At 32.6% G+C, this 12,338-nt stretch overlaps 1 long non-coding RNA gene and 1 pseudogene across 3 annotated transcripts in view; one reads left to right on the forward strand and one right to left on the reverse strand.

Annotated features, from left to right (window-relative positions):
* The first annotated feature begins 1,706 nt into the window (after positions 1-1,706).
* Positions 1,707-4,319, forward strand: LOC145968318 (RCC1 and BTB domain-containing protein 1-like; annotated as a pseudogene). Its single transcript, XR_014437714.1, has 9 exons — positions 1,707-1,854; positions 2,405-2,662; positions 2,764-2,894; positions 2,979-3,159; positions 3,271-3,356; positions 3,485-3,609; positions 3,681-3,787; positions 3,857-3,984; positions 4,081-4,319. The product of XR_014437714.1 is annotated as an RCC1 and BTB domain-containing protein 1-like (transcript).
* Positions 4,320-4,830: 511 nt separating this feature from the next.
* LOC145968808 (uncharacterized) overlaps positions 4,831-12,338 on the reverse strand; it is a 33,650-nt gene continuing 26,142 nt past the window's right edge. For both annotated transcript variants that reach the window (XR_014437862.1, XR_014437864.1), the window contains one exon: positions 4,831-6,048. This is a non-coding gene — a long non-coding RNA (uncharacterized LOC145968808). The remainder of the gene's footprint in view (positions 6,049-12,338) is intronic.

Genomic DNA, 12,338 nt, shown 5'->3' on the forward strand with positions numbered 1-12,338 from the left:
TAATAATCTTATGTATTTATTTTTATAATAATGCAAGTATTTACATATTATTTTACTATTTTTAACCTCAATATACTCATATTTCACAAGAGCTACCTTATTCGTAATAAGATTAAAAAGATAATAAAAAATTTTTCTTATATGACTAATTTTTCTTAACTAATAATTCTTTTTTAATATAAGCAATATTTTTTTAAAAGTAGATTTTACAAGCAACTATTATATAATTCTCTTGCTTTGACAGACAGTGGAAAAGTAAATAATGATTAAAATATAGAAATTATAATGGTAGTCCTTTTGTTTGTTAAATAATTGTTTATAATTCAGATATATATTTGGGGAGGAGTATGAGTAAAGCGATACGTTAGAGGAACAAGGATAGCATGATTGTCGATCCTTTTCTATCTTTCTTCTCTGCGCTGCGTCCGCGCGAGCAATGCAATGGCGTTTGTACGTATACGGACATACACCTCCGCATAGTAGACCCTTGCACCGTTACATTTCACATTGGCAGCGGCGTTAGAGACAAAATAATTTGGCGGCGGCGGATTCGCCGAAAATTTTCTCTTTTGGCGGCGGCATAATCGGCGAATGATAATTTATCGGCGGCGGCAGCAAACGGCGGCGTTAATACATTTTTTTAAAAATAAAAAACTCAACTTTAAAATATTTCAATAAATAAGCTTGGAAGATTAAAATATAATATATATTTTTTAATTATATTTTCATATATATTATAAATTTTACATATATTATAATATTTTCATATATTTAAATTAAATTTATCATCATATATATATTATAAATTTTCATATAATATATAATATATATAACAATATATATATCACAATATATCACAAATATTGTTTAAGTACAATATGTTATAAATTGTTATAAAGAAAAAAAACTGAAATTATTACGTTAATTAACGTAACGTAAGAATTTCTTGTGCGTTGCCGTAAGATTGGTTTACGTGTCATGTAACATAAGGTTCTTACGTAAGGTGGCGTAAGGCGCTACGACAATGTTTGTGCGCTGGCCCTCATGCTTGCCGCCGCACGGGTTCACGAGACGCTCATCGTTGGTGAGACAGAGCGATGGATTGTTAAGCTTTTTGCACAATGCTAGGCAACAGGCAATAAGAACAGAAATAGTATCTATTCTCTGCTCCTATTGGCGAATATTTTCTGTTCCGCGTATTTATTGGTGAATAGTTTCTATTCCTTATTTCTATTGCCTGTTGCCTAGCATTGTGCAAGGGGCTTTAGTCTTTGTCAGACTAAAGGCCATGGCACACAAAAAAACGTAAGCAGTGAAACGTAGTCAGTAAGCAAATCGACCAATCACGATTGAGCAGTAAGGCAGCCATATTAAAACGTAAGAAAACGTAAGAATTCCGATTGGTTGATTTCTTTACTGACTACGTTTCATTGCTTATGTTTTTTTGTGTGCCATGGCCTTTAAGGCCATGGCACACAAAAAAACGTAAGCAATAAAACGTAGTCAGTAAGCAAATTGACCAATCATGATTGAGCAGTAAGGCAGCCATATTAAAACGTAAGAAAACGTAAGAATTCCGATTGATCGATTTCCTTACTGACTACGTTTTACTGCTTACGTATTTTTGTGTGCCAGGGCCCTAACTCATCTGTCTGTTTCATCTTGAGAACGTAGTTAGTAGTTACTGCATTGGCCACTACTACGATATGGCGCTGAAATCAGTGAGAAATGCCGGTCCAGTCTTTATCCAGGTCATTGGCGATCTGTCTATTAATCTGTGTCGTAGACATAGACCTTACAGATATGGACTGACAATTGCCTATAGTTTCTGTAGAGAAGCAGTGTCCGGAGGAGGTTAGAGAGAGAAACATACTTTTTAGTACTTCTCTTTCTACAAGTGTCCGGACACTTGTACGGACACTTGTAGAAAGAGAAGTACCAAAAAGTATGTTTCTCTCTCTAACCTCCTCCGGACACAGTCTGATACGTATTGCCAGTCCATATCTGTAAGGTCTATGGTCGTAGACATAGCATGTTACCCTTTGAGAAGTTTCATGGACATGACTATGTAGTTCAATATCCACGTTTTGTGGATATAGAGACGCTTCAAATACGGGTCCCACCTAAATCGGAGGCATGGCCGCTCTCAGGCTTCTCTCTGTTCTAACAAAGGAGTTTACAGACCCTGGTAGGGGCGGCGTGTGGTTAAGGGGCGGCGTGTGGCTAAGGCGACAAAGTACTTGCCTGCCATATAGGCCAAAAAGGGGTCTTGAGTTCAAGTCCCGCTGAGGCAGAAAATTTATTTCTGCGATATAGCCGCCCCAATCCCCCTCCTACTCCTTCCCTTCATCCTTTCCCCTTCCTTACCTATGACCTCTGATTGTTATACTTTATTTAATGTAAGAAACTCTGCTGATTATTAATACTCACGAAGATATCTGGCAGCATGGGCGAAAAATAATATTGCCCAGTGCCACAACAGAAATACAATACAATAATACAGACCCTGGTGGTAAGTCGTTCGTCATAGCACTTAGCGATAAATTGTATAGTTGGGGCCGAAGTGGAAATAGTGGCCAATTAGGAATAAACTCAAAATATATCACCATCGACCAATATGAGAATCCACGTTTAATCACTTCATTGATAAATGTCACAATAGGTAATATTTGTTTTTAATATTGTTGTGAGGTTCGTAAAAATGTTAAACACAGTTCTATAAATTTCAACAATAATTGCTGACTAATGGTATTGATGTTTCAGTTAAAGTAGTTTGTGGATCGGAGCATTCATTGGCGCTCACTACTGAGGGAAAAATCTATTCGTGGGGTAGTAACAGTAACGGACAATTAGGACACGGTAAAAAGACGCAGCGAGAAGTAAAACCTGTTATGGTAATCCATTTAATTTATCTAAAGAAGAATAAAGAAAATGTGATAAAGAAAATGAAAAATAGAAAAAAAATTAAAACATGTTAGTTGGATGTTCCTATAATGGGAAAGATATCCGACATTGCCGCACAAGATGATAAAAGTATCGCCATTGATATGAAGATTGGACGTGTCTATGTATGGGGTCATCATGTTTGTTGCCAAACAATTTGGGAGCCTGTTAGAACCGAACATTCGAACATGTATGACGTATTCCGATATAATAGATGCTTTCCATTTACATCAAAACTCAGATAAATCTCACTTCTGTCTTTCTTTAACATGAATGTTGAAGAAAGACAGAAGTGAGATTTATCTGAGTTTTGATGTAAATGGAAAGCACCTAATATGTCATACATTATTCATGATAATACAAAAAAAAAATCAAATATGTTGGAATACCTGGAAACAGCATTTAACGATCTGGTATATCTCGTTTTCTATCTCGTATCTTTTTCTACACGCAATGCTTTTATTAAGATTTAATATTGTATGCAATTATAAAAAATAAATTATAAAAAAAATTTTATTTCTATTTTTTCTGTGTGATGTAGTCGACAAGCGATTTTACGATAAAAATTGGGGAACAACTTATCTACGTTCACAAAACTACTCTGAAAATTCATTGTCAGTACTTTAAAAACATGTTCCAAAATAATTGGGCAGAAAATAATCAAAGGTAAGAAGCTAATTATATTTTTACTCAAAGTTTTTTAAATTTATTTTGTTGCATACATATGTTTATAATAGTATCATTGAGCACAATCAATTCTCCTACAATGTGTATAAAGCTTTCTTGAAATATTTGTATATTGATGTATTCGATCTCTCTCATTTATCTTTGGAGGAGACATTTGGTGAGTTTAAATAAGATAGCGCTAAAATGAATTATTATAATTCGCGATTAATGCAATGATTTGTTACAGAACTTTTAAAGTTATGTGATGAGTATAAGACAGAGCTTGAGAAAAAATGCATTGAAAAAATAAGAGTAAATATTACTGTGTCAAATGTAGCTCTTTATTATGCAAAAGCAATTGAAAATAATGCAAAGGTGACTTATGATTTATAATATCATTTTTATAATTTTTATAATTCGTTAAACTTAATTTATTTATATGTACGTATATAATTATGCATGTAATTTTAGGATTTAGAGGAATTTTGCTTGCAATTTGCATTGGATCAGATGACTGATGTGATACTATCGAACACTTTCGCCAAAATGAAAATCTGAAAGTTGATTTTATGATTAAAGCAGCCAAAGCTGGTGCCTATAAGACATAAATTGTTCATTTTAATATTATAAATTTCAGAAGAGAATTATAATGTGGTTTTTTAAAATTATGTTTGAATATTACAGATTTATTAAATGAGCACAAGAAAAACTTTCTTTATTTTATTCTTACAGTAGTTGGGTGATATAGAGTATCATCATTACGATTATATTATATAACGTTATTCCTTAATGAAAAATTAATCAAAGAAGTCTTTATCACTTTATTATTTATCCATTTAAAACAAACATTTCTTTTAGAAATTAATAGAATACATTTATATAAAAAAATGACAAAGATATTTTAAGTTTTAACATGTTTCGTTTCATATACATTTAAAATTAAATAAAAATAATAGTCGTAATAATGCAATATATTTTGAAACAAAATTATAACAAAAATGAAGTAATAAAGAAAAAAAGTATTAAAATTTTATAAAACAATAATTATATAATATTATATTTACAAGTTGTACAGTTAGAAATTTTAATAATAGTATCATTTATAATTATTATGCTTATCGTGTATAATTATTACATTGGTATTTTTTCTTATTTTTTATCTATAAAACACTTTTTTCTGTTTATTCTATTATTCATTAAGAAATAAATCAGCAAAAGATGTCAAAAAAGAGCATAATTTCTTTTACATTTAATATAAAAATATAATTTCTTTTACATTTAATATAAAAATATATTTAATATAACATATTCTTTTTTTACGTTGAACTACAATATTATATTTTGATAAGAGCAAAGAAAATAGTAATCTATTCAGTGTATCTTCCTCTTCCATCTTACTGTCTTATAAAAACATATAAATTAATTTAATAATTGCTTTCAATTATCAAACATTCGACAATGATAGAATTTTCTTATCGATTGATTTCTTTACAGATTTTCGCTATCGACAGCTTACGCCTCTTCTGACCGAATCGACAAGCTCTTAAGACTTCTACGAGGCCCATTCACGAAGCCTGACGTCATTGAGGCCTCACTACTGGTTTGCGGTTTCGAATCTTGCTTATTCCCATATGTTTATGTGTGTGTATGTATGCTTTATGGCTTTGTATATCAGCGACCGTTAGGCGGTAGCATCCGCCAAACACGAGCACGTCAGAATCTGCTGCAGCCATTGGCATCCGATTGCGTCACTTTTAACGCAAGCACGCACACATATACGTGATATATCTGGGATGTAGACAAACGCGAGTCCTGGTTCGCGCTCCCGAGTCCTTGACGTATTATAAGACAGAAGAGAGAAAGAGAGAGAGAGAGAGAAAGGGGGAGGGAGAAAGATGAGCAAGCTCGAGTCACAAGAGACATGATCTTCCTCGAAGGAATCGCTAATAAATAACGCAGCCGTTAATTTCCTTCCCGGATCTGGTGATCCCATTTAAAATCATCAATCAACAATCATTTGTTGATTGTTCTCTCGCAAACACAATGTGAAGATTAGACGAGAAGAGATCCGCGGTAAAGAGTGGAAGGTTGACATTCCTCGCTAGGATTTCTGTGTCAAACGTCCATACGTATCTTGATGACAATGGTGACAGTTCGGAGAATTATTTCTTCTCGTTGTCACCGAGACTCCACTGAGATCTGTCTAGGTGGGCGTCTTTCATTAGCTGCATAAAATCGGCAATTATTATCGCATCGGCGCGATTCTCCTCTTTTGTTTCTTTCTTCCTTTATGCGAACGCGTCGCCCGCGGGCGCGATATGAAAAATGGCGTCGTTCTATCCGGACCTCTCACAATGTCGGCTTTAGAGACTTCACTGGCGCGATTATTGTGTGCATTACTTGTGGAGAGTCGCGTGGGGATGCACATTTTTCAGCTCGCTGTAAAAAAAGAGAAGACGCGAATGTGAACATATATATATGTATAAATTAGCGATCGCGAATATCGCGATTTAAATGAGACGTCGGGATAATCGTGTTGATGCCATTGATGTTCAAAAATCTGCCAGAAAGAAAGTCTAACAATAAGACTACAAAAATCGAGAAAAAATTATGCGAAGTAATTGTGAATTGATTATACGAGTAAATCCGTCTTTTATTATCTAAATCTGTGAATCAAATCTGAATTATCCTCGGACAGGAAGATATAACTATGAAATTTTCTCTTAACATGCTATAAAAATATATTATCTATCTTTTTTAATCTCTCTCTTCTTTACAACTAATTTTTTTTATATTTTTCTTTGTGATAACTTTATAATTCTTTATATATTAAGAAAAAATAAATTCAATAAATATAATTAAAAAATTATATTTGTAGAGGTATTAACAAATATATTTGTATTTTTGATAGGAATTATTCTTTTAATTATTAAAAGATTATTATTTAAACTATATTTTAAAATTTACAATTAAATACCTAATTTTCGTTATTTATTTCTCTCTCTCTCTCTTCTTTTCTCTCTGTTTTATAAAATTTATTAAATTAGATTTTATAATTATATTATAGTTAGAGTTTTACACCCGGATAAGAAGCAGAAAATGTCGATATTTTTATTAATAAGGAAAGTAAAGGAAGGAGAATATTCAGGTCGCGACAAACAGCTCGATAAGAAACACTTGAATATTATTAAGGAGAGTGTCCCTCCCCCTCCGGGTATAAAAAAAAAGTATATATATAATCGCACAGAGAGCTGGTCCTGCTAGATCGTTTTTCGTCGTCTTCGATCGAAAACCCGTCGTCTCTCGACCGCCTTCTTTTTTTCCCCCCTTCGTGCGCGAGACAGCGCAAACTGCGCTCGCGCACGGTCACTTTCTTTCTTTCGACGACGAAAAGGACGACGGCGAGTCGGTCACGCGCGCTTTTTCGCGCGACGTTCCACATCCTTTGTCCGCGCGCGCCGTAATTATATATGACTTCACGAACGAGATCATTCAATCCCGAGCCGCGAAGTCACGCGTGTCAAATTCCGCACGGTCACCCGTTCGTTTTTCCCAAACCGCAAATCGGTCGATGAACACCGAGCGTTTCGGAGTAACTCCGGAGAAACACCGGATCCGGAATGTTGATTTCCAACAACTTCCGAGAGAGATAAGATATAATTAATTATATAGAATTAAATTTCTTTCCTTGGAACCCCCGAAATTGCAATGTTCGAGCTTCAAATTTTTTCAAAATTTTTTTCAAAATTTTGCAAATTTTGTTTAGTCGTTTGCAAGGGCTTTTCGCGAGGGCAAAATCGGATTTATAATTGAATCTTGAAATTCGTTAGAGATCATGGCGTGTTTTTTTTTGCGCTCGTACGTGATGAGGAATAAGAAAAGAGAGATAAACGTCTGCGGATCGATTATTATCGCTCGCAGCAGCCGCGACAAAAGCTTGACGCGCATGATTGGTCTTTGTGCTCGGTTTCGTCATCTCCAAAACACTTGTCTACACTCGCATAACAATTTTTTGTTCAACACACACACAAATTGTCTTTTTCGAACACATTAATCCATTCAGTCTAGAAAAAAATTATTTTTCTGCTTCGTACATATCCACACAGAAAAAAAGGACATTCTTGTTTTGAAAATATATTTAGTTTTAACATGGACATTTTGAAATGAGATTATATTGCGTTAATTAAAGAAAAACATAATTGCTTGAATAATTGCTTACTTGAATGCAGCCATTTTATATAGTTCAATCAAGAAAAATATATTCTTATGATTTAAGATTTAATTTTCTTGAATGGAAAAGAAACAATGTTAGATAGAAAATAACATTTTTAAATCAAAGATTATAATTTTCTTAAAGCAGAATTAAATAATTATATATTCTTGAGGTGACAATTACAATATTAAAATAAGACTATAATATTGTTGAAATTTAAAATTATTAAATTCTTTTAAGAAGATTATAAATTGTTGCGTATATACGAAACAATGAACGCGTTAGTTTAAGTATATAAGTTTTGATTTGATACTTATTTTTTTTCTGTGCAGATGCAAAATCCGAATTACAATATAATTATAAAATCATATACAATAGGAAAAGAAGAAAAGAAAGAGGAAGAGAAAAAATTAAATAGGAATGAATAATAAAAAAATCAATTTCAAAATATAATATTGCAACTATATGTATATAATTTTTTAGAAATATAATTCCTATAATATAAATATATTTGTTGATATTTTTATAACTACAATTTTATCTTTATTCATTATTTATTTATATGAATTTGATATAATACATGAGATATGCACATTCTGCCTTTATTTATATATTTTAAATATTAATTTAATTTACATTTTAATTATTAATAATATTACAAAAAAAAAATAATTGAAAATAATATTTTTCATTAATTTTTCTTTAAACATAATTTATTACTTAAACTAAATAAGAATATTAATTATCTTTTTTATTACACACATACATATACACACACGCACATACATACACATACATTTGCATATCTCAATATTATATTTTTCCATCACATTTAATTATGCTACGATGTATAAAATATTTAATATTTTAATTGACTCTTTCTAATTTTAATATATTATCTTTCTTAGATTACTTTTAATAGTATCTTTTATTATTTTTAGATTCATTTTCTTCATTATTATTTTTAGATTCATACATAAATTTAAGAAAATTTTGCAGTGTTATTTGTTCTGTGCGAGGGTAATTCAGATCTCTTCGCAAACTTGGATAATAAAAGACGGATTTTATTATTTATATTTATGTGTAATTAATTCATGTAACTATTAAAAATATTATTTAAAGTCTCTCTTTCTTTTTCTTTTTCTCTCATTACAAAATAACATTTGTTACAGAAATTCAAAGTGATTTATCCACAGCATATAATATAATTTGTAATCGTTTATTTTATTGCTTTCTGTCTGAATAAAAGAGAAAAAAATAACCTCTCTAAAAAAATTGCAAGTTTGAAATTACAATGATCACCGAAGAAAATATACATGTGCAGCTAGCACTCCATCACTCAAGAAACCTCCCCGTCGTACGAACATTTACTAACGCTCTTGACGTAGTTATTTAAGTAACTATGTTAACGCGCGGGATATTTTCTGCATTCCTCGCGCGAAACCGCGACGCAATCCGCAACTTTTTACCTCGATTCCGGCTACAGAAAGACGGACATTTCTCGAGATAATTGACGATCGAGCGTTCATCCGCGACATTATTTTTGTTTACATTTTCCCCCTTTTACGACAAATATATGTATGTTATACGTATCGCGACCGAAAGACTCGCGACAAAATTTTGACAGGTGGATCTTCTTATCTTATTTTCAGACGAGCCTTAGCTTGCCGGTTAATTGGCCATGAAAGTCAGTTTTAATCAGGTCGATCGAGAGAGACGCGGCCCTTCTCTCGAATCCCGAAGCCTTTCGTTTGTCGCCGACGTCATTATCGTTATTACCGCGCTCGTAATCCACGCCGGTTCGAGGAGACAGAGTTATCGGCATAAAGGGCGGTCGCGCCGTTGGTTAGATCGAACGTCGCCAGATAACGATCGTAATGCAAATTGCACGAATTCTATCGTATCTATCCATTCCCTCTTAAGCTAAAGGCTAACCGAGGGGATCGTGCGATCGCGATCGCGATGGAAAAGAGAGAAACGCGCTCGCGATGGCGGGAAAAAAAGCGCGTCACGCGCGCCGGTCGATCTCGTATCTGTCAGCAGATAATATCGAATTCCGATGGCGGCTCACACCCACTCTCCGCGTGGGTGAGTTACACGCTCGTAGCGCGAGGGAAACGCGCCCCGATTCCGTAAAAAGGATATTCGAGAGAGGAGGTGTAAATTTAAATTTCAGACATATACAGGGTGTCCCAGACTTAACGAATCAGCCATTAATGGTAGATTCCTTTTTTTTATCTTATATTCATCTCTCTATCGATATCGATATTATCGCGCTGTACGCGAGCCCCTTGATGCGCTATATCTCTGAGCATAAGAGAACGAAACGCGATTGGTAATCTTTAATCTTTTGTAGCGCCCAAACTACATCTTCCTCAACATTTTGGTATTAAGATTTTCGTTTCCAAATGATCTCAGGAATCTACCATTAACGGCTGATTCGTTAAGTCTGGGACACCCTGTATAATATATTTGCAGTCGAGACGAGATATAAAATTATTTTTGCAGCATTTTTTGAGGAAAGGAATATATATAAAAATTATATATAATTATTTAAGTTTTTTTTTAAAATAAAAATTATGTTATTTAAGGAAGACAAATTATGAAGAATTAAAAAAAAATATTATTATACGAGAGGGGGAGGTTTTCTCGCGTTCTGGTTACGAGTCTGGCGAATAAACACCATTGCCGCCGCCTCCAACTTTATCCATAAATCAATTTAATCGTGCGTACAACGCCGATAAGCATCGCGCCGAGCTAATGTAATCGTCCCAATGCCTCGTCTCTCGGTTCAGACCGCAGAGAGTAGTTTCTCTGCCTTGCAAAAACTTCGATTCGAAGCACCTCTTCCATTCCCCGCGTCTCCCCCTTCCTTAATGCGACATTTATCGTCTTTTAGTCCGCGACCTGTCGTGCAACATACTTGCGAACGCATTTACACGCGTAACACGTGATTTATTATGTTTTTTCCCTTTTTCATATTGACATTTTTTACATAAATATGTGTGTTTTATATAAAATTGTCAATCTAATCTAATTTGATCCCAATATTCGGTGACATAATTTCATTATACATATAAAAGAAAATCTATACAAAATTTATAAAATAAAATAAAATAATATGTAATCTATTTGTAACAATAAATTTTATTTAATAATAAATTTTATTTCATTTTTATTTTATATAAATAAAATTTATTATTACAAAAATATAATAAAAAAAATTTATAATTTATAATCTATATAATCTATATAAATTACTTTTGAAAAAAAATAATATAAAAACTGTTATTTGGCTTGCGTCTGAAATTTTTTACATTATAATTATCGCGTTTAATGGGTTAGGAGATTACTTCTTCGCCGAGAACATTTTCAATCTTCCGTGAACCGCGACTCTCGATTCTCTTCTATACAAAAACCGTGCAGTTATGTCAAAAGAAGGAGTTAAAGCGAGAGGCGTTCCTAGCGGCGGCGTTTATTCAGTCCCGAGGATTCCGCTCCTGCGGAATACACGAGAGCGGGGAGGACATTTTATGCCGGCCACGCTGGTACTTTCCTGGCCGCAATTAAAAGCGCGCAAAATCCAAAGCGAGCGGCCAATTAGATGAAAATGGAACGCGCCGCCATCGGCCGATTACGCATTCTTCTCCTCCGTCCCGCGGAATTCCGTAACAACGCGCCCAAACGCAATTCCGCAATTTCTCCGATCTTCGATTTCGTATAATTAACATTGATAATTTCGGCGCAATAATTATTTGCATTAAAAAACGGATTTGCATTAAAATTAATTACAAAATTATAAATTTTAAATATGTTATTATAATTTAAAATTATAAATTTTAAAATTATATATTTAATTATATATTTAATTATTTCAAAATTTTAAATTATATTATTAAATTTATTTGTTATTAAATTTTAATATTAAGTTTTTAATTATTAATTTATTATTTTAAAATTTTAAATTATTTATTTAAAATTTTTTTTATATTTATTTAAAATTATAAATTTCATGATTGCATACTTGTAACTTATAATAAATTTTGTTTATTTATATATAATAAATTTTTATTTCATTTTCACACACATTTAGTTTTTTATATATAATAAAATTATAAAATTATAAATCTAACAAGAAGTGTTTACTCATTTAAATTAAAATTGTAAACGATATGCGATTGCGTCTCGAAATTTTGGAAAATCCTTCGATCCACGAGTTTATATTTTTAAATTTGAAACCTTTTTTTATAAATGTAATTTTTTGTTGAAAAAAAATTACGAGATTAAAATGTAAGATAATTAAATAAATTTGAGATTAATCGATTTTTCAAAGGCGCGATTTTTACTTGAAGAAGGTCGTTTACTCGAGAGTTTCTTTTAAGGTCTAACTGAGGTCATTGATGGTTAGGTTCAAGGTTCCCTGATATAATAAGCGATGGTACAAGACTCCGGTCATTGAGGAAAAAGTAATCATTAAGTAGCTCATCCTGTGGAACAGGGCGCGCATGAATTATTC

Source organism: Camponotus vicinus, unplaced genomic scaffold (assembly GCF_025532165.1).
Source record: "Camponotus vicinus isolate PSW18456_S1 unplaced genomic scaffold, iyCamVici1.0 SCAF_3, whole genome shotgun sequence".
In the NCBI taxonomy this organism is placed as follows: domain Eukaryota; kingdom Metazoa; phylum Arthropoda; class Insecta; order Hymenoptera; family Formicidae; genus Camponotus; species Camponotus vicinus.